The sequence below is a fragment of the Triticum urartu genome, chromosome 4 (assembly GCF_003073215.2).
Source record: "Triticum urartu cultivar G1812 chromosome 4, Tu2.1, whole genome shotgun sequence".
Taxonomy (NCBI): domain Eukaryota; kingdom Viridiplantae; phylum Streptophyta; class Magnoliopsida; order Poales; family Poaceae; genus Triticum; species Triticum urartu.
In genome coordinates, this window is record NC_053025.1 from 263,394,553 (window position 1) to 263,419,086 (window position 24,534).

Below are 24,534 nucleotides of genomic sequence, written 5' to 3' on the forward strand. Positions count from 1 at the left end.
AAATTGAATGGATTTAAGAAAAAGCAGGAGCTATACAGGCACTTTGTCGTCTGTTGGCAGATGGCAAAGAGCTTTGCCATCAGCCAGCAGGTGGCAAAGCTGCCACGTGGTAGCTACTTGTGCAACCTGAGGTGCACTGGGCTGGCCTATTTGGCAACTTTGCCGTCTACTGGCAGACGACAAAGACCTTGCATCTTTGCCGTCTGCTGGCAGACGACAAAGATGCAAAGATGTTTGTCGTCTGCTAGCAGACGGCAAAGCACGCCGTTAACCCCTTAACGGCCCTAAGTTGCCACATGTGCCGTCTAGATCCTTTGCCGTCTGCTGGTTGACGGCAAAGACCATTTCATCTTGCCCATCTGCCAGCAGACGGCAAAGTGCCCTTTGTTGTAGCTTATTCAGCCGGACATGTTGTCGTCTGCTGGTTGACGACAAAGTCCTTTGCTGTTCGCCAGGCATGCCTTTGCCATTAGCCATGGCAGACGGCAAAGTGCTTGATTCCTGTAGTATTACACTAAATGATCTCACACTTTTAGAAGCAAATTTTATTGCTTTATTGCACCGATGACAACTTACTTGAAGAATTTGACTCAATCCTTAGGTAGGTATGGTGGACACTTGAAAATAAGATTTGGGTTTAAGGGTTTTTGGATGCACAAGTAGTATCTCTACTTAGTGCGGAATTTTGGCTAGCAAAGATAGGTGGCAAGCACCACATGTTAAAGGATCCATGACAATATGACTTCTGTGTGAATATGAACAAACATAAATCATTAAGTTGTCTTCCTTTTCCAACGTCAACAATTTTGGCATATAATATTTTGATGGGGGCTCACAATCACAAAAGATTTCTAGGATAGTGTATTTATATGTGAATCTTCTCTTCCCTTATTAATTCTTTCATGAGTTGCATCATTGACTAATGTTATGTTTGTCAATATCTAATAAAATTTTCTACTTATACATTTCCTTATGTGGTGTCATCACCTACCATAAGATTAGCATATGATCTTCTTGATTTATTTTCCTTTCCTTTTATTTATTTCCTTTCTTTTTATTCCAACAAGAAAGTAAGGAGAGCAAAAACTCAAACTAAACTTTATTATATATCTCGCACACGATTACAAGGATAGATCACTAAGCAAACTCTCGAAAAGAAAGGATTAAACTGAACTTTTATTCATCTAAAGCAAAAGATCAAACTAAAATAAGTAAAGGCAAAATATTGTGGGGATGATACTGTTGGGTAACGTAGTAATTTCAAAATTTTCCTACGCACACGCAAGATCATGGTGATGCATAGCAACGAGAGAGGAGAGTGTTGTCTACGTACCCTCGTAGACCGAAAGCGGAAACGTTAGCACAACGCGGTTGATGTAGTCGTACGTCTTCACGGCCCGACCGATCAAGCACCGAAACTACGGCACCTCTGAGTTCTAGCACACGTTCAGCTCGATGACGATCCCCGGACTCCGATCCAGCAGAATGTGGGGGAAGAGTTCTGTCAGCACGACGGCGTGGTGACGATCTTGATGTCCTACCGTCGCAGGGCTTCGCCTAAGCACCGCTACAATATTATCGAGGATTATGGTGGAGGTGGGCACCGCATACGGCTAAGAGATCAATGATCAATTGTTGTGTCTCTGGGGTGCCCCCTACCCCCGTATATAAAGGAGCAAGGGGGAGGAGGTGCGGCCAGGCAAGGGGCGCGCCAGGGGGGAGTCCTACTCCCATCGGGAGTAGGACTCCTCCTTCCCTTGTTGGAGTAGGAGAGAAGGAAAGAGGAGGAGAGGAACAAGGAAAAGGGGGCTGCACCCCTTGTCCAATTCGAACCAGAGGGGGGGCGCGCGCCTCCTTCCTTTTGGCCTCTCTCCTCTATTCCCGTATGGCCCAATAAGGCCCATATACTCCCCGGCGAATTCCCGTAACTCTCCGGTACTCCGAAAAATACCCGAATCACTCGGAACCTTTCCGATGTCCGAATATAGTCGTCCAATATATCGATCTTTACGTCTCGACCATTTCGAGACTCCTCGTCATGTCCCCGATCTCATCCAGGACTCCGAACTCCTTCGGTACATCAAAACTCATAAACTCGTAATATAACTATCATCGAAACCTTAAGCGTGCAGACCCTACGAGTTCGAGAACAATGTAGACATGACCGAGACACATCTCCGGTCAATAACCAATAGCGGAACCTGGATGTTCATATTGGCTCCCACATATTCTACAAAGATCTTTATCGGTCAAACCGCATAACAACATACGTTGTTCCCTTTGTCATCGCTATGTTACTTGCCCAAGATTCGATCATCGGTATCTCAATACCTAGTTCAATCTCGTTACCAGCAAGTCTCTTTACTCGTTCCGTAATACATCATCTCGCAACTAACTCATTAGTTGCAATGGTTGCAAGGCTTTAGGTGATGTGCATTACCGAGAGGGCCCAGAGAAACCTCTCCGACAATCGGAGTGACAAATCCTAATCTCGAAATACGCCAACCCAACAAGTACCTTCGGAGACACCTGTAGAGCACCTTTATAATCACCCAGTTACGTTGTGACATTTGGTAGCACACAAAGTGTTCCTCTGGTAAACGGGAGTTGCATAATCTCATAGTCATAGGAACATGTATAAGTCATGAAGAAAGCAATAGCAACACTAAATGATCAAGTGCTATGCTAACGGAATGGGTCAAGTCAATCACATCATTCTCCTAATGATGTGATCCCGTTAATCAAATGACAACTCATGTCTATGGTTAGGAAACATAACCATCTTTAATCAACGAGCTAGTCAAGTAGAGGCATACTAGTGACACTCTGCTTGTCTATGTATTCACACATGTATTATGTTTCCGGTTAATACAATTCTAGCATGAATAATAAACATTTATCATGATATAAGGAAATATATAATAACTTTATTATTGCCTCTAGGGCATATTTCCTTCAGTCTCCCACTTGCACTAGAGTCAATAATCTAGTTCACATCGCCATGTGATTTAACATCAATAGTTCACATCACCATGTGATTAACACCCATAGTTCACATAGACATGTGACCAACACCCAAAGGGTTTACTAGAGTCAATAATCTAGTTCGCATCGCTATGTGATTAACACCCAAAGAGTACTGAGGTGTGATCATGTTTTGCTTGTGGGAGAATTTTAGTCAACAGGTCTTCCACATTCAAATCCGTAAGTATTTTGCAAATTTCTATGTCAACAATGCTCTGCACAGAGCTACTCTAGCTAATTGCTCCCACTTTCAACATGTATCCAGATTGAGATTTAGAGTCATCTGAATCAGTGTCAAAATTTGCATCGACATAACCCTTTACGACGAACCTTTTGTCACTTCCATAATCGAGAAACATATCCTTATTCCACTAAGGATAATTTTGACCAATTTCCAGTGATCTACTCCTAGATCACTATTGTACTCCTTTGCCAAACACATGGCAGGGTATAAAATAGGTCTGGTACACAGCATGGCATAGTTTATAGAACCTATGGCTGAGGCATAGGGAATGACTTTCATTCTCTCTCTATCTTCTGACGTGGTCGGGTTTTGAGTCTTACTCAACTTCACACCTTGTAAAACAGACAAGAACTCCTTCTTTAACTGTTCCATTTTGAACTACTTCAAAATCTTGTCAAGGTATGTACTCATTGAAAAACCTTATCAAGCGTATTGATCTATCTCTATAGATCTTGATGCTCAATATGTAAGCAGCTTCACCGAGGTCTTTCTTTGAAAAACTCCTTTCAAACATTTCTTTATGCATTGCAGAATAATTCTACATCATCTTTGATCAACAATATGTCATTCACATATACTTATCAGAAATGCTGTAGTGCTCCCACTCACTTTCTTATAAATACAGGCTTCACCACAAGTCTATATAAAACTATATGCTTTGATCAACTTATCAAAGCGTATATTCCAACTCCGAGATGCTTGCACCAGTCCATAGATGGATCGTTGGAGCTTGCATATTTTGTTAGTACCTTTAGGATTGACAAAACCTTCTGGTTGCATCATATACAACTCTTCTTTAATAAATCCATTAAGGAATGCAGTTTTGTTTATCCATTTGTGAGATTTCATAAAATGCGACAATTGCTAACATGATTCGGACAGACTTAAGCATAGATACGAGTGAGAAACTCTCATCGTAGTCAACACCTTGAACTTGTCGAAAACCTTTTTTGCGACAATTCTAGCTTTGTAGATAGTAACACTACTATCAGCGTTTGTCTTCCTATTGAAGATCCATTTAATCTCAATGGCTCGCCGATCATTGGGCAAGTCAATCAAAGTCCATACTTTGTTCTCATACATGGATCTCATCTCAGAATTTCATGGCCTCAAGCCATTTCGCGGAATTTGGGCTCATCATCGCTTCCTCATAGTTCGTAGGCTCGTCATGGTCAAGTAACATGACCTCCAGAACAGGATTACCGTACCACTCTAGTGCGGATCTCACTCTGGTTTACCTACGAGGTTCGGTAGTAACTTGATCTGAAGTTACATGATCATAAACCATTTTATAAGGAGACATACCCATAGGATTTTTATATGCTATTCTATAAGCCCAAAGTGCATCATCCAATTTCTTAGACCAATTCTTCCAGGACCTATTGACAGTCTTTTGCAAGATAAATTTTATTTCTCTATTGCTAAGTTCAACTTGACCACCAGACTGAGGATGATAAGGTGATGCAATTCTATGGTTGACATCATATTTGGCAAGCATTTTACAGAAAGCACCATGAATAAAGTGTGAACCACCATCAGTCATTAAATATCTAGGGACTCCAAACCTTGGGAAAATAACTTCCTTAAGCATTTTAATAGAGGTGTTGTGATCATCACTACTAATTGGAATAGCTTCTACCCACTTAGTAACATAATCAACAATAACCAAAATATGTGTATACCCATTAGAGGAAGGAAAAAGTCCCATGTAATCAAAACCCCAAACATCAAATGGTTCAACAACAAGTGAATAATTCACAGACATTTCATGATGCTTACCAATATTACCAATTCTTTGGCATTCATCACAAGATAAGACAAACTTAAGAGCATCCTCGAAGAGAGTAGGCCAATAAAATCCAGATTACAATACCTTGTGAGCAGTTCTATCTCTAGCATGATGTCCTCCATATGCTTCGGAGTGACATTTCCATAGGATTTGTCCCTGTTCATGCTCAGGTACACAACATCTAATAATACCATATACTCCTTCTTTATAAAGATGTGGGTCATCCCAAAACTAATGTCTTAAATCATAGAAGAATTTTTTCTTTTGTTGGTATGTAAAGCTAGGTGGTAAATATTTAGCAACAGTGTAATTAGCATAATCAGCATACCAAGGAGTGTTATGAGAAACATTTATTGTAGCTAACTGCTCATCAGGAAAACTATCATCAATAGGTAGTGGGTCATCAAGCACATTTTCAAGCCTAGACAAGTTATTAGCTACGGGGTTCTCAGCTCCTTTTCTATCAGTGATATGTAAGTCAAATTCTTGTAGCAAGAGAACCCATCAAATAAGTCTAGGTTTAGCATCTTTCTTTTCCATATTTTATTTAATAGCAGCATGGTCAGTCTGAACAATTACTTTTGAATCAACAATGTAAGATCTAAATTTATCACAAGTAAACACCACTACTAGAAATTCTTTTCTAGTAGTAGCATAATTTCGTTGAGGACTGTCTAGAGTTTTACTAGCATAATGAATGACATTCAGTTTCTTATCAACTCTTTATCCTAGAACAGCACCAACAACATAATCACTAGCATCACACATAATTTCAAAAGGCAAGTCCCCATCAGGTGGTTGAACAATAGGTGCAGAAATTAAGGCTTTCTTGAGTGTTTCGATGGCTTCTAAACAATCATCATCAAAACCAAAAGGAACATTGATGCGGAGCATCCTTCCATCATCCCCATGGACTCTACACCGACACATATCAAGCCCCACATGGACCTATGACAAGAGCGAGAACACGTGCTTTGGAAACCGAGGTGAACTCCTTCCTACTTAGCTTGCATATGGATACGAATGGAATATTGTTGCTACCTCACCAAGATACGCTATGTCTCATTAGGTACGAAGAGGAACACCACTAAGAGGCTCAGGAGCACCCCCAAGGAGAAGAGGAAGCACCCCAAGACCACGCGGACCAAGACGGAGTGCAACACCAGCAAAACTGGAAGTCCCAGGTGACCCCGTGCGCACGGGCCCCCGAGACCCCGTGCCCACGGGCTATCCAGGTAGTGGGCGCTGGAGCACCCCGTGCGCCCGGGCCTGTACCGTGCCCTCGGGACTCCCGTGCGCACGGGCCCAACTTACCCCGTGCGCACAGGCCTCCCAGGATGGACGGCTGAGATCCCCAAACCGAGCCCCTCTTCATCTCTTTTGACCCCAAGACTATATAAACTGTACCTAGGGCTATATTTAGGGTTAGAAAAGTATGAACAAAGTATGAGATGAGATATTTGTGAGCTTTGCTCCTTCTACCTTCCCATTTGTGGAATCAAGACCCCTTTGGGAAGAATCCTAGTGGATTTCAAGACCTCCTCTAGGAGAAGACTATCTTCAAGACCTCATCTCCTAGGAGTGAGAAGAACTTTTCCATTGTATCTTTCCTTTGATTGTGTGTGTGACTTGTGGATCTTATGTTGCTATCCTAGTGGATGTGTATTGGGGAATTGTTTAAGTGTTTTCCTCTTTGTGTTCTTGAGAGTTAGCCCTTTTCCCCCTCCAAGTGTGAAAAGATCCCCCTCTAGGATTTCATCCTATATCATTTTGGTATCATGAGCAAGGTTGATTCACATCTTGGAGTCCCATCCCCCCATTTGCTAGCTTGATTTTGTTCTTTTTCATCCAAATTCGAAAATCCCCACAAAAAATAGCCCAAAATTTTTTTCTTGCAATTAGTTGGATATTGTGAGATTTGGTTGTTTTGATCCACGAATTTGGAGTTTGGCAAGTGGATCTACCCATCTTCCTTCTTCCTCACCTTCCAAATCCTCGAAATTGTCCTTATCTTGGAAAATCCCCATGGATCTGGAGCCTTACATCCGCTCCCAGCACACCCTGTGCACACGGGCCCTCGAGACCCCGTGCACACGAGCCTCACTTACCCCGTGCGCACAGACCATCCAGGAACTTTCGGCCATCTTTTGTTTGCACCATTTTGCTTCCATACCAACACTCGTGTTCTTCCGCACTATTTCTTGTGGTTGTTTGAGTTTTGGACCGCGGTTTCTCTTGTGTCCTAAGGTGTTTCGGCTACTTAGGCGCATTTGGACATCATCATCGCCGCCACTCAATCATCAACTCGGACACCACACCGGCTTCACCAACTTCATTCTTACCGTACGACCGGACAGTAACCTCGACGACATCTCACCCTTGCTTTTGCATTGATAACCCGAGCCATTTCGCGTCGCTTACCCATCGAGACTAGCAAGTTGAGAATTGCCGGGCCACGCTATTGTGCACCATATTCATCGTGTTAACATCTTAGTGCCATAAGTCCCTCCCGTGCATATCTTACATACTTGTCTCATATCATACTTGGCTCTAGCTTCAAAAAAACAAGAAAAGCTTTTAAGCAAAAGAGGAGCAACAAAGAGCTTGTAAGCAATAGCATCGAGCCATTTTTGCATATCATCTTCGGCACCTCATCCGTAGCATAGTTGGGATTGAATATGGCATGTTTCTCTTATAGGTTGGTGCACACGCGTATCTAGCCCATTTGATGTGACGCCCCGAGACCGATGTGCCAGGTGTCGTCCAATTATTCGCTGTCGTTGCCATGTCATTTGCTTGCGTGTTGCATTTCATCATGTCATTATGTGCATTGCATCATCATGTTTTCAAAACCTGCATCCGTCCAGGTTCCCCCAGTTCCTTCTGTTGTCTGTTCTGAGCCCAGCCACACTTGCACGCGCCCGCGGCATGTCCGAAATATTATTTTATAAGTGGCCGGAAAATGTCCTCGGAATGGGATGAAAGTTGGCATGCGGTGTTTTTATGTTGTAGGTAGGCCGCTTGCCAAGTTTCATCGCGTTCGGAGTCCGTTTGACGCACCAACGGATAACTATAGCGGCAGTATAGCCGGTCTAACGTCAGACGTTTTCGGTCTCCGAAAACCGTTGCCGGGCATTCCCTCTCTTTCCTCTCTAGACCGTCTACATAGCCCACTACCTACCATCAGGTCCAACCTAACCTCTCTTGTCAGCCCATGGCCCTCCTCGCGCGCGTCCGAAAGCTACCCCGGACCCGAACTGGACTTTCGTCATTGTTGTGTCCAGTTCATCCCCAAACATCTACAAAACGTCTCCATTTTGTTAATTGGACTTCCTACTCTATTTTTTTCCGACCGTCCGATTACGATCGAAGGGACGGATTAGTCCCTAAATGTCTCCCTCTTTCTTTATATATATATATATATATATATATATATATATACTCTCTAGTCTAAATCTAGACCAAACCCTAACTTCTAGGCACTTGTCCCTGCTGCCGCCGCACTTATTCCCCAAATCCCCATCGGGATCTCACCCACAGCCAACCACAAACCTCCCCTGGTCTCCTCCTCGTTGTCCCATCGAACCAATCCCACCACACCAGCTCCTCCCGATCCATCGAGCGCCTCCTCCTCCCTATTCAATCTAGAGGAGTGGAGCTCCTCCGCGCCCACGCCTCCTCGCACCTTCCTTCCCTACTCCCAAAGACATCCACGAGCGAGCGCCCAAGCCCCTGTCGAGCTCTTCCTCTGCTCGCGCAACAGCATCTCGTCTTCGTCACCATGCGCCGCTGGACCAGGCCAGTCCCGTCGCCCCTGCGTTCTTCTTTTCTCCCGTGCTCCTACCTTGTCTCACCTCTGTCTCCCTCACTCTATTTTGGACCAGGGGCCCCGCGCCATGGAGCTCCATGTTCATCGGCTCGCCTCCGCTTTGATCCAGCAGGGAACGGGACCCCGGCGATCTCCCGCGACCGGATCTGGCCACCCCGACACCCTGTGCCCTCGGGCCCCGCCAGACCTCCTTCCTCCGTGCCAAGTCTCGCCGATGCCATGCCTCACCTTCGCCTCGGCAACGCATCAGTTCCTTCGTTGACCGAGCCACTCACCCGCGCGAGGCCTGCTCTGCTCCCGCCAGCGACCTGCAGCCCAACCCCGCCTCAAGTGGCGCCGCCTTCACAGGACGACCGCGCCAACTACAGCGCCGCATTGCCCCGCGGCGTCGACCTGCTGCTAGCGCCCCTGTCGAGTTTCTCTGTTTCGCCCGCTCGCTCCCTGCATTGACCTGTTCCAGTGCAAGCAAGAACAAGCGCCAAGGCCCAGCGTGCCCTGCCAGGCTGGCCTACTTCCCCTCCGAGCTGGGCCTGGCCCATGGGTGAGGCCCCCCCCGAGCGCCCTCCTTTTTTTATCTGTTGGGCCAGCCTTCAGATTTGGCCCGATGAGTTTTTTCCCTACTACAAATTTATTCTTTACCCAGAGTTTACCTGTTTTACAGAAAAACCCTCAGCATCCATGCATTTAATAACTAATTAACCGTGCATCGGAATTAAACAAACTTAATATGAAAGTTGCTTAGAATTTTGTATAGTTTCATAATATATCACTTTCATCCATGTTTAGAATGTTTAAAATGATGTTTCTGTGTATTTCCCATAATGCCATGCTAAAATGATTTATTTCATAACTTAATAACCGTAGCTCCAAATTTAATAAACTTTATATGAAAATTGGGTAGAAAAATGCCTAGATTATCATGATGGCTTTACTTTGCATGTTTAACAAATCTAAAATTATGTTTAGGGCAGAACAGTACCAAACCTAATATATGCATATGAGGAGTTTCCGGACTTGTTGTTTTGTTGTTCCGGCCTCATTTAAACTTGCCTAGATTAGATAGTTTCATCATGCTTCCCCTCTTGCCATTGTTTAACAACATTTAATATTGTTGGGTACATAAACAAGATTGAACTAAATAACTTGAATGTGGTGTTTCATCAATATGCAACGGAGTTGCATATTGAGCTCCACTTAATTTGTAGGGTTGTTTGTGCACTTTGCCATGCCATGCTTCATTAAACCGGACATGCATCATACTTGTTTGTGCATCATGCCATGATTATGTGGTGGTTGTTTACTATGTTGTTTGCTCTTTTCCGATGTTGCTTCTTCGGGTTGGTTCCGATAACGTCACGTTTGTGAGGACCCGTTCGACTACGCCCGTTTGTCTTCTTCATGGACTCGTTCTTCTTCCTTGCGGGATTTCAGGCAAGATGACCATACCCTCGAAATCACTTCTATCTTTGCTTGCTAGTTGCTCGCTCTTTTGCCATGCCTATGCTGCGATACCTACCACTTGCTTATCATGCCTCCCATATTGTTGAACCAAGCCTCTAACCCACCTTGTCCTAGCAAACCGTTGTTTGGCTATGTTACCGCTTTGCTCAGCCCCTCTTATAGTGTTGTTAGTTGCAGGTGAAGATTGAAGTTTGTTTCTTGTTGGAACATGGAGATGTCGTTCCTTGTTGGAACATGTTTACTTGTTGGGATATCACAATATCTCTTATTTAATTAATGCATCTATATACTTGGTAAAGGATGGAAGGCTCGACCTTATGCCTGGTGATTTGTTCCACTCTTGCCACCCTAGTTTCTGTAATATCGGTGTTATGTTCCCGGATTTTGCGTTCCTTACGCGGTTGGGTTATAATGGGAACCGCTTGACAGTTCGCTTTGAATAAAACTCCTCCAGCAAGGCCCAACCTTGGTTTTACCATTCACCACCTAGCCTTTTCTTTTCCCTTGGGAGTCGCGCTATCGAGGGTCATCATTAAACCCCCCCCCCCCCCGGGGCCAGTGCTCCTCTGAGTGTTGGTCCACCTTGTCAGCCGTCGGTGGCCACCAGGGGCAACTCTGGGCTGGCCTACCAGAAGTTTGGACAATCCGGTGTGCCTTGAGAACGAGATATGTGCAGCTCCTATCAGGATTTGTCGGCACATTCGGGTGGCTTTGCTGGACTTGTTTTACCATTGTCGAAATGTCTTGTAGCTGGGATTCCGAGTCTGATTAGGTCTTCCCGCTAGAAGGAATATCCTTCGTTGACCGTGAGAGCTTATGATGGGCTAAGTTGGGACACCCCTGCAGGGATTTGAACTTTCGAAAGCCGTGCCCGCGGTTATGGGCAGATGGGAATTTGTTAATGTCCAGTTGTAGAAAACCTGAAGTTGACCTTAATTAAAGCACATCAACCGTGTGTGTAACCGTGATGGTCTCTTCTCGGCGGGGTCCGGGAAGTGAGCACGGTGTTGGAGTTATGCTTGACGTAGGTTGTTCTAGGATCACTTCTTGATCATAGTTGTTCGATCGTGCTTTGCCTTCTCTTCTCGCTCTCTTTTGCGTATGTTAGCCACCATATATGCTAGTCGCTTGCTGCAGCTCCACCTCATACCATTACCTTACCTATAAGCTTAAATAGTCTTGATCGCGAGGGTGTGAGATTGCTGAGTCCCCGTGACTCACAGATACTTCCAAAACCAGTTTGCAGGTGCCGATGTTCCCGAGCAGATGATGCAACCAAGCTCAAGGAGGAGCTCAATGAAGATCGTGTCCTTTATGTTGTTTCGTTCTAGTTGATCAGTAGTGGAGCCCAGTTGGGGTCGATCGGGGACCTTGTCGCATTTGGGGTTCTTCTTTTATTTTGGTTCCATAGTCGGACCTTGATTGTATTTGGATGTTGTAATGCTTTATTCATGTAATTGTGTGAAGTGGCGATTGTAAGCCAACTATGTATCTTTTTCCCTTATGTATTGCATGGGTTGTGTGGAAGATCACCTCACTTGCGACATTGCTTTCAATGCGGTTATGCCTCTAAGTCGTGCTTCGACACGTGGGAGATATAGCCGCATCGAGGGCGTTACATTGAGCAATCGAGCTAGCATCTCTCTAGTATTCGCACAACAAGAGCATTTTTCGTGGTTGCACATTTTGAGCTCACCCCTTGGTTGTGCGGATCCCATCTATCTTCCATGTGTGTGTTCCTAGTGATATCATTGGGTTTGATCTATTTGTTTTTACTTGCATTTTTGTGAATCTTCTCAACCTTATCGATATCTTGACTAACATTTGCTTGAAATTTTTGCCACCATCCTAACCGAGCTCCTCCATAAGCCTTTTACTTGTAGGTGTGAGAAACAATTCCCGGTACCAATTCCCCTATTATAGCATCGTGAGATCGTACTTGTTACATCCACAATCTTCGGAAAAGGTAACTTTGGTTTTGTTCTCTCATTTTTCCTACTCACCACCACTTTCTCATGATGGATAGGCCAAGTACTTCTATCAACCCACTCTTCATGGAGCAAGACGACGACATGAACTCCTTCGTCACCAAGAGTCACCTCTTTGGTGCACAACATGCTTTGCATCAAGAGCAACAAGCTATGAGTGATCGCATCGACAACCTTGCCGCCGACTTGCGACTTTTCGAGCAACGTACAAGGGACTAGTTCAACCACAAGCTCGACGATCACAAGCAAGAGAATGATGCAAGGATGGACAAAATTCATGCTTTGTTGCTCGACCGCTCGTCTTCCACTTCAAGAAGGAGCCGTTCAAGCCACCACTCCGACTTCACCCTCTCCGACTCAAGTACACCGTCTTCAAACACTCTTCGTCGAGCCGCGCGTACCGACCGTCAAGCAAGCCTCAATCCACTTCGAGACACCGACTCTCAAGAGCATCGCCGACGTCAAACCCAAGAAGCCTTTGCGCTAGCACGAGAACGGCAACGACAACGCCAACATGAAGAGGAAGAACGTGCACGTCTACACCAACATGCACAAGATGCCGAGACACAACATCAAGAACAATAACTCCGTGACGCTCAAGCACTTGCGGCGCAACAAGCTCTATGCAATTCGAGTCGAGCCGTTGCCGACCGAAGCCGTCAAGCTTGTGAACAAGATGAAGCACTTCGCGAAGAAATTCAAGAACAAAGATTTCAAGCTCGCGTGCATCGTCAAGTTCCTCCTCGAGCTCGTGAAGCTCCCCCACAAGCTCGCCAACACCATCAAGTTCATCAAGAGCATGAAGACAATGGAAATACTCCACGACAAGAGCAACATGAGGTTGACAACCTTCCGTGTCAAGAGCACCACGAGTTGAACAATCATCTACAACATGAGCATCATCATCGCCGACCCCAATACAATGAAGAGCAACGCCACGGCAAGCTCAAGTTCACCATGCCCAAGTTCAATGGAAGCAACGATCCCGAAGAGTACCTTTCATGGGCATTGAAAGTTGACAAGATCTTCCGTTTGCACAATTATGAAGAAGAGAAGAAGATCACGATGGCATCCCTTGAGTTCCAAGACTATGTCCTTATTTGGTGGGAACAAGTCATTGAGCGCCGAGAGGCAAGAGGTGATCCACCCATCACTACTTGGGCGCAAATGAAGGATGTCATGAGAGCACGCTTCGTCCCTACCTACTACAACCGCGACCTCTTCAAGAAACTCCAACAACTCAAGCAAGGAACCAAGAGCGTTGAAGAATACTACAAGGAGATGGAGATTGCAATGATAAGAGCCAATGTCATGGAAGATGATGAGCAAACAATGGCACGCTTCTTGAATGGCCTCAACCATCCCATCAAGATCGCCGACTTCCAACCATACTCAAATCTCATCGAGCTAGTGCACCAAGCCACCAAAGCGGAACGCCAAGTGCAAGATGATTTAAAATATGCCAAGTACTCGTCCAAGACCTACGGATCCTTTAATCAAGCTCCCGCGACTTCGGCAACTCCTACCTCAACTAGAGCATCACCAAGTACCGGCGACAAGTCAAGTTACAAGAAGACTTCGACAAGCGCAAGTCGTCCTCCTACTACAAGCAACTTCAAGCCGAAAGCTTCATCATCATCTACTCCAACCGATGAGACCATCAAGACAAGTTCCATCAAATGTTTCACATGCGGATGCCGAGGCCACAAGTCCTTCAAGTGCACAAACAAGCGCACCATGATCCTCAAGGACGACGGAACCTACGACTCCATGAGTGAAGGAGAAATGGAAGCCCTTGAGCAAGTGGCCATGCACCGACAAGTGAACAACGAAGACGAAGATGATCAAGTCTTTTGTGATGAAGATTCAAGTCCCGCTCTTGTTGTGTCCAAGGTCTTGACTCTTCAACATCAACAAGACGAAGATCAAAGATGCCATATCTTCCACACAAAGGCCGGCATCAACGGACGGTCCGTCAAGGTCATCATCGATGGAGGTAGTTGCCACAACTTAGCAAGTGAATAATTATGCTCCAAACTTCAATTGGTCAAGACGAAGGACCCTCACCCCTATAAGGTTCAATGGCTAAGTGACACCGGCACCATACAAGTCGAGCATCGAGTACAAGTCTCTTTCAAGATCGGCGCCTATGAAGACACTTTGGAGTGTGATGTCCTTTCGATGACCGTTTGCCACCTCCTTCTTGGGCGGCCATGGAAATTTGACCGAGGTGTCATTCACAATGGGCGTACCAATCACTATAGCTTCAAAATGTAAGGGAAAGAGTTTGTACTACGTCCTATGTCTCCAAGCCAAGTGCTCGCCGACAAGCAAAACACCCATCGTGGAGAGAATAGTGAGAGAGTGAGCCACCAAAAAGAGAGTGGGCGCCACAAGCCCAAATTGAGTGCCTCCACGATGAGCGACAAGAAAAACTTAGTCCTATTTGCCACCAAACATGAGATGAGAGAAGTGTGTGAGAACCCATCAAGTGTCCTACACTATGTCCTATTGTGCAAGGACGAGGCACCAAAAACTGACACCTCTCACAATCTACCTTTGGTGTTATCTTCTCTATTGCAGGAATTTCAAGATGTTTTTCCCGATGAGCTACCTCCGGGACTACCTCCACTATGAGGCATTGAGCACCGCATCGATCTCATTCCTGGAGCGCCACTTCCGAACAAAGCTCCCTACCGCATCAACCCCAAAGAAACCAAAGAAATTCAAAGGCAAGTAAAGCATCTCATAGACCATGGCCATGTGCGTGAAAGTTTGAGCCCTTGTGCCGTACCGGTCATCCTTGTGCCAAAACATGACGGTAGCTTTCGCATGTGCTCCGATTGTAGGCCTATCAATGCTATCATCGTTCGCTATAGGTACCCCATTCCACGCCTAGATGATATGCTTGATGAGCTTAGCAGTGCCACTATATTTTCCAAAATTGATCTTAAGAGTGGTTACTATCAAATCCGCATACAAGAGGGCGATGAATGGAAAACCGCCTTCAAAACCAAGTTTGGTTTGTATGAGTGGTTAGTCATGCCTATGGGTCTCTCGGAAGCACCGGGCACTTTTATGCGCCTTATGAATCATGTCTTTCACCCATACATTGGTATATTTGTTGTGGTTTACTTCGATGACATTCTTGTGTTTAGCAAATCTATCAAAGAGCATGTCACCCATGTCCGCACCATTTTGCAAACTCTTAGAAAAGAGCGCCTCTATGCTAATATGGAGAAATGCCTTTTTGGTGTTGATAAGCTCGTTTTCTTGGGTTTTGTTGTTTCTTATAAGGGTGTTCATGTAGATGAGTCCAAGATCAATGCTATTAAGACTTGGCCGCAACCAACCAACTTGCATCAAGTGCGTAGTTTCCTTGGTCTTGCGGGTTTCTATCGTCGCTTTGTGAAGGATTTTAGCACCATTGCTTCGCCTTTGCATGCTTTGAGCAAGAAGAATGCGCCTTTTATTTGGAGACCATCCCAAGATACCGCATTCAATGAGCTTAAGAATTTTCTTACTCATGCTCACGTGCTTGCTTTACCCAACTTCTACAAACCTTTTGAAATTCATTGTGATGCTAGTGGTAATGGCATAGGAGGTGTGTTAACACAAGAGAAGCACCCCATAGCTTACTTTAGTGAGAAACTTTCCAGAGCGCAACTCAATTACCCCATCTACGACAAGGAGCTATATGCTTTAGTCCGCGTTTTGCATGAATGGGAACACTACCTTCGTCCCCATGAGTTTATCATTCATACCGATCATGAGACTCTCAAGTATCTTAAGGGTCAAACTAAGTTGAACAAGCGTCATGCTAAATGGAGTGAATTTATTGAGTCTTTTACCTATGTCATCAAGTACATCAAGGGTAAAGAAAACATTGTAGTGGATGGGCTTTCCCGTATATGCATGCTTGTCACCCAACATGAATTGGATGTCATTGGTTTTGAGCATATCAAAGACTTGTATGAGCATGATGCTACTTTTGCCATTCCTTATAACAAGTGTTTGTCGCATGCATCTTGGGAACGTTATTACCTAAAAGACGGATATCTTATGAGAGCTAACAAACTTTGCATTCCCGAGTCCTCTCTTCGTTTGTTGCTTTTGCAGGAATCCCATGGAGGAGGCTTAATGGGACACTTCAGACATGACAAGACACTCGCTACGCTCTCCAAGAACTATTTTTGGCCAAAGATGGTTCGCGATGTCAATCGTTTCACCAACCGGTGTTCAACATGTCACAAAGCTAAGTCCAAAGCTCAATCTCATCATCTCTATATGCCTTTACCAATTCCATACCAACCTTGGGAAGACATTAGCATGGACTTTGCACTTGGTTTGCCTAGAACTCGAAATGAGAAAGACTCCATATTTGTCGTTGTGGACCGTTTCTCCAAAATGGCACATTTTATTCCTTGCAACACGATAGACGATGCTTCACATGTTGCAAATTTGTTTTGTAGGGAAATATTACGTCTTCATGGAATGCCAAGGACAATTGTCTCGGACCGCGACGTCAAGTTCTTGAGTTACTTTTGGAAGACCTTATGCGCCAAGCTCGGAATCAAGTTACTCTTCTCCACGGCATACCACCCTCAAACCGACGGCCAAACGGAGGTGACGAACCGTACACTCTCCACTCTACTACGAGTCTTGATCAAGAAGAACATCAAGGAGTGGGAGGAGTGCCTACCAATCGCCGAGTTCGCCTACAACCGTGCAACACATTCGACTACCGGCAAGTCCCCTTTCGAAGTCGTCTATGGATTCAACCCATTGTCCCCATTGGACATTCTTCCTCTACCACTACAAGAGCGCATCAACATGGACGCGAGCGACCGAGTGAACCACCTCAAGAAGATGCATGAAGATACAAGGCACACCATAGAGCGCAAGTACAATGACTCGTGCACAAGCAACGCCAACAAGTCCCCAATGGTGTTCCAACCGGGTGACCTAGTTTGGGTACATCTCCGCAAGGATCGCTTCCCCAAGGAACGCAAGTCCAAGCTACTTCCAAGAGCCGATGGCCCATTCAAGGTACTCGCATGCTACAACGACAACGCCTACAAGGTCGACATCCCACGAGACAAGTACAATGTGAGCGACACATTCAACGTCAAAGACTTGGCCAAGTACCATGGTGATGAAGATCACGATCCGTGGACGGATCTCTCCCAAGGGGGGAGATGATGCGGAGCATCCTTCCATCATCCCCATGGACTCTACACCGACACATCAAGCCCCACGTGGACCTATGACAAGAGCGAGAACACGTGCTTTGGAAACCGAGGTGAACTCCTTCCTACTTAGCTTGCATATGGATACGAATGGAACATTGTTGCTACCTCACCAAGATACGCTATGTCTCATTAGGTACGAAGAGGAACACCACTAAGAGGCTCAGGAACACCCCCAAGGAGAAGAGGAACCACCCCAAGACCACACGGACCAAGGCAGAGTGCAACACCAGCAAAACTGGAAGTCCCAGGTGACCCCGTGTGCACGGGCCCCCGAGACCCCGTGCCCACGGGCTATCCAGGAAGTGGGCACTGGAGCACCCCGTGCGCACGAGCCTGTACCGTGCCCATGGGACCCCCGTGTGCACGGGCCCAACTTACCCCGTGCGCACGGGCCTCCCAGGATGGATGGCTGAGATCCCCAAAGCGAGCCCCTCTTCATCTCTTTCGACCCCAAGACTATATAAATCGTACCTAGGGCTATGTTTAGGGTTAGCAAAGTATGAACAAAGTATGCGATGAGATATTTGTGAGCTTTGCTCCTTCTACCTTCCCATTTGTGGAATCAAGACCCCTTTGGGAAGAATCCTAGTGGATTTCAAGACCTCCTCTAGGAGAAGACTATCTTCAAGACCTCATCTCCTAGGAGTGAGAAGAACTTTGCCATTGTATCTTTCCTTTGATTGTGTGTGTGACTTGTGGATCTTATGTTGCTATCCTAGTGGATGTGTGATTGGGGAATTGTTTGAGTGTTTTCCTCTTTGTGTTCTTGAGAGTTAGCGCTTTTCCACCTCCAAGTGTGAAAAGATCCCCCTCTAGGATTTCATCCTATATCAAACATCCTTTTGGAAAAAATTTGTAAGAGTCCTAGAAGTTTTAGAGAAGTCTTTGATAAATCTCCTATAGAAACCAGCATGACCTAGGAAACTATGAATACCTTTGATATCTTTAGGACATGGCATTTTCTCAATTGCATCAACCTTATCTTTGTCCATTTCAATACCTTTTTCAGAAATTTTTATGATCCAAGACAATACCTTCATTATCCATAAAGTGGCACTTCTCCCAATTCAAGACAAGATTTGTTTGTTCACATCTCTATAAAACTTGACCAAGATTGCTTAAACAATCATCAAAAGACTTCCCATAAATGGAAAAGTCATCCATGAAAACCTCAACAATATTTTCACAAAAGTCAGAGAATATAGAAGTCATACATCTTTGAAAGGTAGCAGATGCATTGCATAAACCAAAAGCCATACGTGTATAAGCATAAGTTCCAAAAGGACAAGTAAAAGTGGTCTTTTCTTGATCAGGTTGAGAAACAGGTATTTGTGAAAAACAAAGTATCCATCTAGGAAGCAAAAATGTGGGTGCTTAGATAACCTTTCTAGCATTTGATCAATAAAAGGCAGAGGATAATGATCTTTTCTAGTTGCTTTGTTTAATTTTCTAAAATCAATTACCGTTCTATAGCCTGTAACAATTCCTTGTGGAATAAGTTCATTCTTATCATTAGGAACAACAGTAATACCTCCTTACTTAGGGACACAATGAACAGGACTTACCAATCTACTATCAGCTATAGGATAGATTATAGATGCTTCCGGAAGTTTTAATATTTCCGTTCTTGCCACTTCTTTCATCTTCGGGTTTAACTGATGTTGGTGATCAACAACGGGTTTAGCATCAGGTTCCATATTAATCTTGTGCTGACATAGATGGGACTAGTGCCCTTTAAATCATCAAGAGTATATCCAATAGCAGCTCGGTGCTTCCTCGGAACTTTCAATAATCTTTCTTCTTCATGTTCTGAAAGGTTAGCACTAATAATAAGAGGATATATCTTCTTCTCATCAAGATAAGCATATTTCAAAGTGTCTGGCAATTGTGTTAATTCAAACATAGGATCACCTTTAGGTGGAGGAGGACCTCCTAGAGTTTCATTAGGCAAATTGTGTTTAAGCAGAGTACGTTGTTCAAACAGAATCTTATCTATTTCATTTCTTTCATGCATATGTAAATCATTTTCATGGTCTAGTAGATATTGTTCTAATGGATCAGTAGGAGGCACAACAATAGAAGCAAGACCAATTATTTCATCCTTACCAGGCAATTCTTTTTCATGAAGCTTTCTACTCAACTTGGAAAAATTAAACTCATGAGATTCATCACCAAAGCTAACACCGACAGTTTGCTTCTCACAATCTATTTTAGCATTAATGTTGTTCAAGAAAGGTCTACGAAAGATAATGGGACAAAAGTCATCTTGAGGGGAACCAAGAGCAAGAAAATCAGTAGGGTATTTTATTTTCCCACACAAGACTTCAACATCTCTAACAATCCCAATTGGTGATATAGTATCTCTATTAGCATGTTTAATAGTAACATCCATGTCTTCTATCTCTACGGGTGCTATGTCATTCATAATTTATTGATATAAGGAATAAGGAATAGCACTCAAGCTAGCAGCTGAGTCACATAAACCATGATAACAATGATCTCCTATTTTAACTGAAACAATGGGCATGCCAACAACAGGTCTATGTTTATCCTTTTTATCAGCTTTGGCAATTCTAGTAGCTTCTTCACAGAAGTAAATAACATGCCCATCTATATTTTCTTCCAAGAGATACTTAACCATAGAAACACTAGGTTCTACTTTAATTTGTTCATCATGTTTAGGTGGTCTAATATAACTTTTGTTGACCATAGTTGAAACTTTAGCTTCCTTTATCCTAACAGGGAAATGGGGTTTCTCAATATAAGCAGTAGGAACAACTGGATCAACATTATAAAGTATAGTTTCCTCCTTAGTTAGTTCTGGTTCTTTAATTTATTCTTAAATAGGTGGGTGATATTTAAACCACTTCTCCTTAGGGAGATCAACATGAGTAGCAAATGATTCACAAAAGGAGGCTACAATCTCATAGTCAAGTCCATATTTAGTGCTAAACTTTTGAAAAGCATCGATATTTATAAAAGATTTAACACAATCATACTTATGCTTAATACCTGACTCTTTACCTTCGTCGAGTTACCAATCTTCAGACTTGCATTTAATTCTTTAGAAACGAACCAGTACAAGAAGTATCTAGCATGGATTGATCATCACGAGAAAGCCGAGCATAAAAATCCTGAATAATAATTTCTCTTGAGAGCTAATGATTGGGACATGAATATAACATTGACTTAAGCCTCCCGCAAGCTAGAACAATACTTTCTCCTTCACGAGGCCAAAAATTATATATGTAATTCCGATCACGATGAACTAGATGCATGGGATAATTTTTTTGTTCAAATTCCAATTTCAATCGATTCCAATTCCAAGATCCAATATCATCGCATAGCCTATACCATGCCAATGCTTTTCCCTTCAAAGATAAAGGGAAAACCTTATTTTTAACTTCATCTCCGGGTAAACCTGCCAGCTAAGCAATCCACAAATTTGTTCCACATATATCAAGCGCATATCAGGATGTTCGGTTCCATCTCCTTCATAAGGATTAGCGAGCAATTGTTCTATCATACCCGAAGGAATTTCATATTCAATATTTTCAGTAGGTGCTGTAGGTTCTGAGGTAGCTAATTTCGGTTCCGGTCGAGGTGAAGATACCCCGAACAAACCCCTCAAAGGATTGTTTTCCATAGTAACAAGTGATAGTGTATTTCAGCACACTATATAAATATTTCCTTACCAAATTCCACTTACCAAAGGCGCTTCACTCCCCGACAATGGCGCCAGAAAATAGCCTTGATGACCCACAAGTATAGGGGATCAATTGTAGCTCTTTTTGATAAGTAAGAGTGTCAAACCCAACGAGGAGCAGAATGAAATGACAAGTGGGTTTCAGCAAGGTAATGTCTGCAAGTGCTGAAGTTGTAAGTAACAGAGTAGTTTGATAGCAAGATATTTTGTAACGAGCAAGTAATGATAATAGTAACAAAAGTGCATCAAGGTAGCCCAATCCTTTTGAGGCAAAGGACAGGCCAAAATGGTCTCCTATAGTAAGCAAATCGTTCTTGAGGGTACACAGGAATTTCATCTAGTCTTCTTTCATCATGTTGATTCGATTCATGTTCGCTACTTTGATAATTAGATATGTGGGTGGACCGGTGCTTATGTGATGTTCTTACTTGAACAAACCTCCTACTTATTATTAACCCCCTCGCAAGCATCTGCAATTATGAGAAAAGTATTAAGGATAAATCCTAACCATAGCATTAAACTTTTGGATCCAATCAGTCCCTTACGGAATAGCGCATAAACTAGGGTTTAAGCTTCTGTCACTCTCGCAACCCATCATCTAATAATTACTCCAGAATGCATTCCCTTAGGCCCAAATATGGTGAAGTGTCATGTAGTCGATGTTCACATGACACCACTAAGGGAATCACAACATACATACTATCAAAATATTGAACACATATCAAGTTCACATGATTACTTGCAACATGATTTCTCCCGTGACCTCAAGAACAAAAGTAACCCCTCACAAGTGATAAACATGCTCAAGATCAAAGGGGTATTAAATAGCATAATGGATCTGAACATATAATCTTCCACCAAATAAACCATGTAGTAATTAACTACAAGATGTAATCAACACTACTTGTCACCCACAAGCACCAATCTATAGTTCTGGTAATAAGATTGAACACAAGAGATGAACTAGGGTTTGAGATGAGATGGTGCTGTTGAAGTTGTTGATGGAGATTACCCTCCCCAAGATGGGAGAGTTCTTGGTGATGATGATGACGATGATTTCCCCCTCCCGGAGGGAAGTTCCCCCGGCGGAGTCGCTCCGCCAGAGGGCAAAAGTGCTCCTACCAAGTTATGCCTCGAGACGACGGTGCTCCGTCCCGAAAGTCCTCTCCTTATTTTTTTCTAGGTCAAAATGACTTATATACCAAAAGATGGGCACCAGAGGTGGGCCTGGGTGAGCACAACCCACCAAGGCGCGCCTGGGCTGAAGGAAATATGCCCTAGAGGCAATAATAAAGTTATTATTTATTTCCTTATTTCATGATGAATGTTTATTATTCATGCTAGAATTGTATTAACCGGAAACATAATACATGTGTGAAGACATAGACAAACACAACGTCACTATTATGCCTCTACTTGACTAGCTCATTGATCAAAGATGGTTAAGTTTCCTAACCATGAACAAAGTGTTGTTATTTGATTAACGAGGTCACATCATTAGTTGAATAATCTGATTGACATGACCCATTCCATTAGCTTAGCACCTGATCGTTTAGTATGTTGCTATTGCTTTCTTCATGACTTATACATGTTCCTATGACTATGAGATTATGCAACTCCCGTTTGCCGGAGGAACACTTTGGGTGCTACCAAACGTCACAACGTAACTGGGTGATTATAAAGGAGCATTACAGGTGTCTCCAAAGGGAGATGTTGGGTTGGCGTATTTAGAGATTAGGATTTGTCACTCCGATTGTCGGAGAGGTATCTCTGGGCCCTCTCGGTAATGCACATCACATAAGCCTTGCAAGCATTACAACTAATATGTTAGTTGTGAGATGATGTATTACGGAACGAGTAAAGAGACTTGCCAGTAACGAGATTGAACTAGGTATTGGATACCGACGATCGAATCTCGGGCAAGTAACATACCGATGACAAAGGGAACAACATATGTTGTTATGCGGTCTGACCGATAAAGATCTTCATAGAATATGTAGGAGCCAATATGGGCATCCAGGTCCCGCTATTGGTTATTGACCGGAGACGTGTCTCGGTCATGTCTACATTGTTCTCGAACCGTAGGGTCCGCACGCTTAAAGTTACGATGACAGTTGTTATGAGTTTTATGCATTTTGATGTAGTGAATGTTGTTCGGAGTCCGAGATGAGATCACGGACATGACGAGGAACTCCGGAATGGTCCGGAGATAAAGTTTGATATATATGATAATAGTGTTTGGTCACCGGAAGGGTTCCGGAAATCACTGGAAGGGGTTCCGGATGTTTCCCGAAATGTTTGGGTACGAGAACACTTTATTTGGGCCAAAGGGGAAAGCCCACAAGGTTTTTGGAAAGCGCAAAAGGAAGTTTTGCGGAGTCCAGGGGCCAGACGCCAGGGTCCCTGGCGTCTCTGGCCCTGGAGTCCGAGAAGGACTCTTGCCTATCGGGTGAAACTGACTTTGTGAAGGCTTTAACTCCAAGTTTCGACCCCAGGGCTCAAGATATAAATAGAGGGGCAGGGCTAGCACCAAAGACAGATCAAGAAACACAAGTTGATCCACATGATCTATTCCTTAGCCGTGTGCGGTGCCCCCAGCCACCATATTCCTCGATAATACTGTAGCGGAGTTTAGGCGAAGCCCTGCTGCTGTAGTGCATCAAGATCGTCACCACACTCTTCCCCGACACTTTGCTGGATCAGAGTCCAGGGATCGTCATCGAGCTGAACGTGTGCTCGAACTCGGAGGTGCCGTAGTTTCGGTGCTTGATCGGTTGGATCGTGAAGACGTACGACTACTTCCTCTACGTTGTGTCAACGCTTCCGCAGTCGGTCTGCGAGGGTACGTAGACTACACTCTCCCCTCTCATTGCTATGCATCACATGATCTTGCGTGTGCGTAGGAATTTTTTTTGAAATTACTACGAAACCCAACAGTGGTATCAGAGCCTAGGTTATTTATGTTGATGTTATATGCACGAGTAGAACACAAGTGAGTTGTGGGCGATATAAGTCATACTGCCTACCAGCATGTCATACTTTGGTTCGGCGGCATTGTTGGACGAGACGACCCGGACCAACATTACGCGTACGCTTACGCGAGACCGGTTCCCCCGACGTGGTTTGGACATAGGTGGCTTGCGGGCGACTGTCTCCCCATCTTTAGTTGAACCAAGTATGGCTACGCCCGGTCCTTGCGAAGGTTAAAACAGAGTCTATTTGACAAACTATCGTTGTGGTT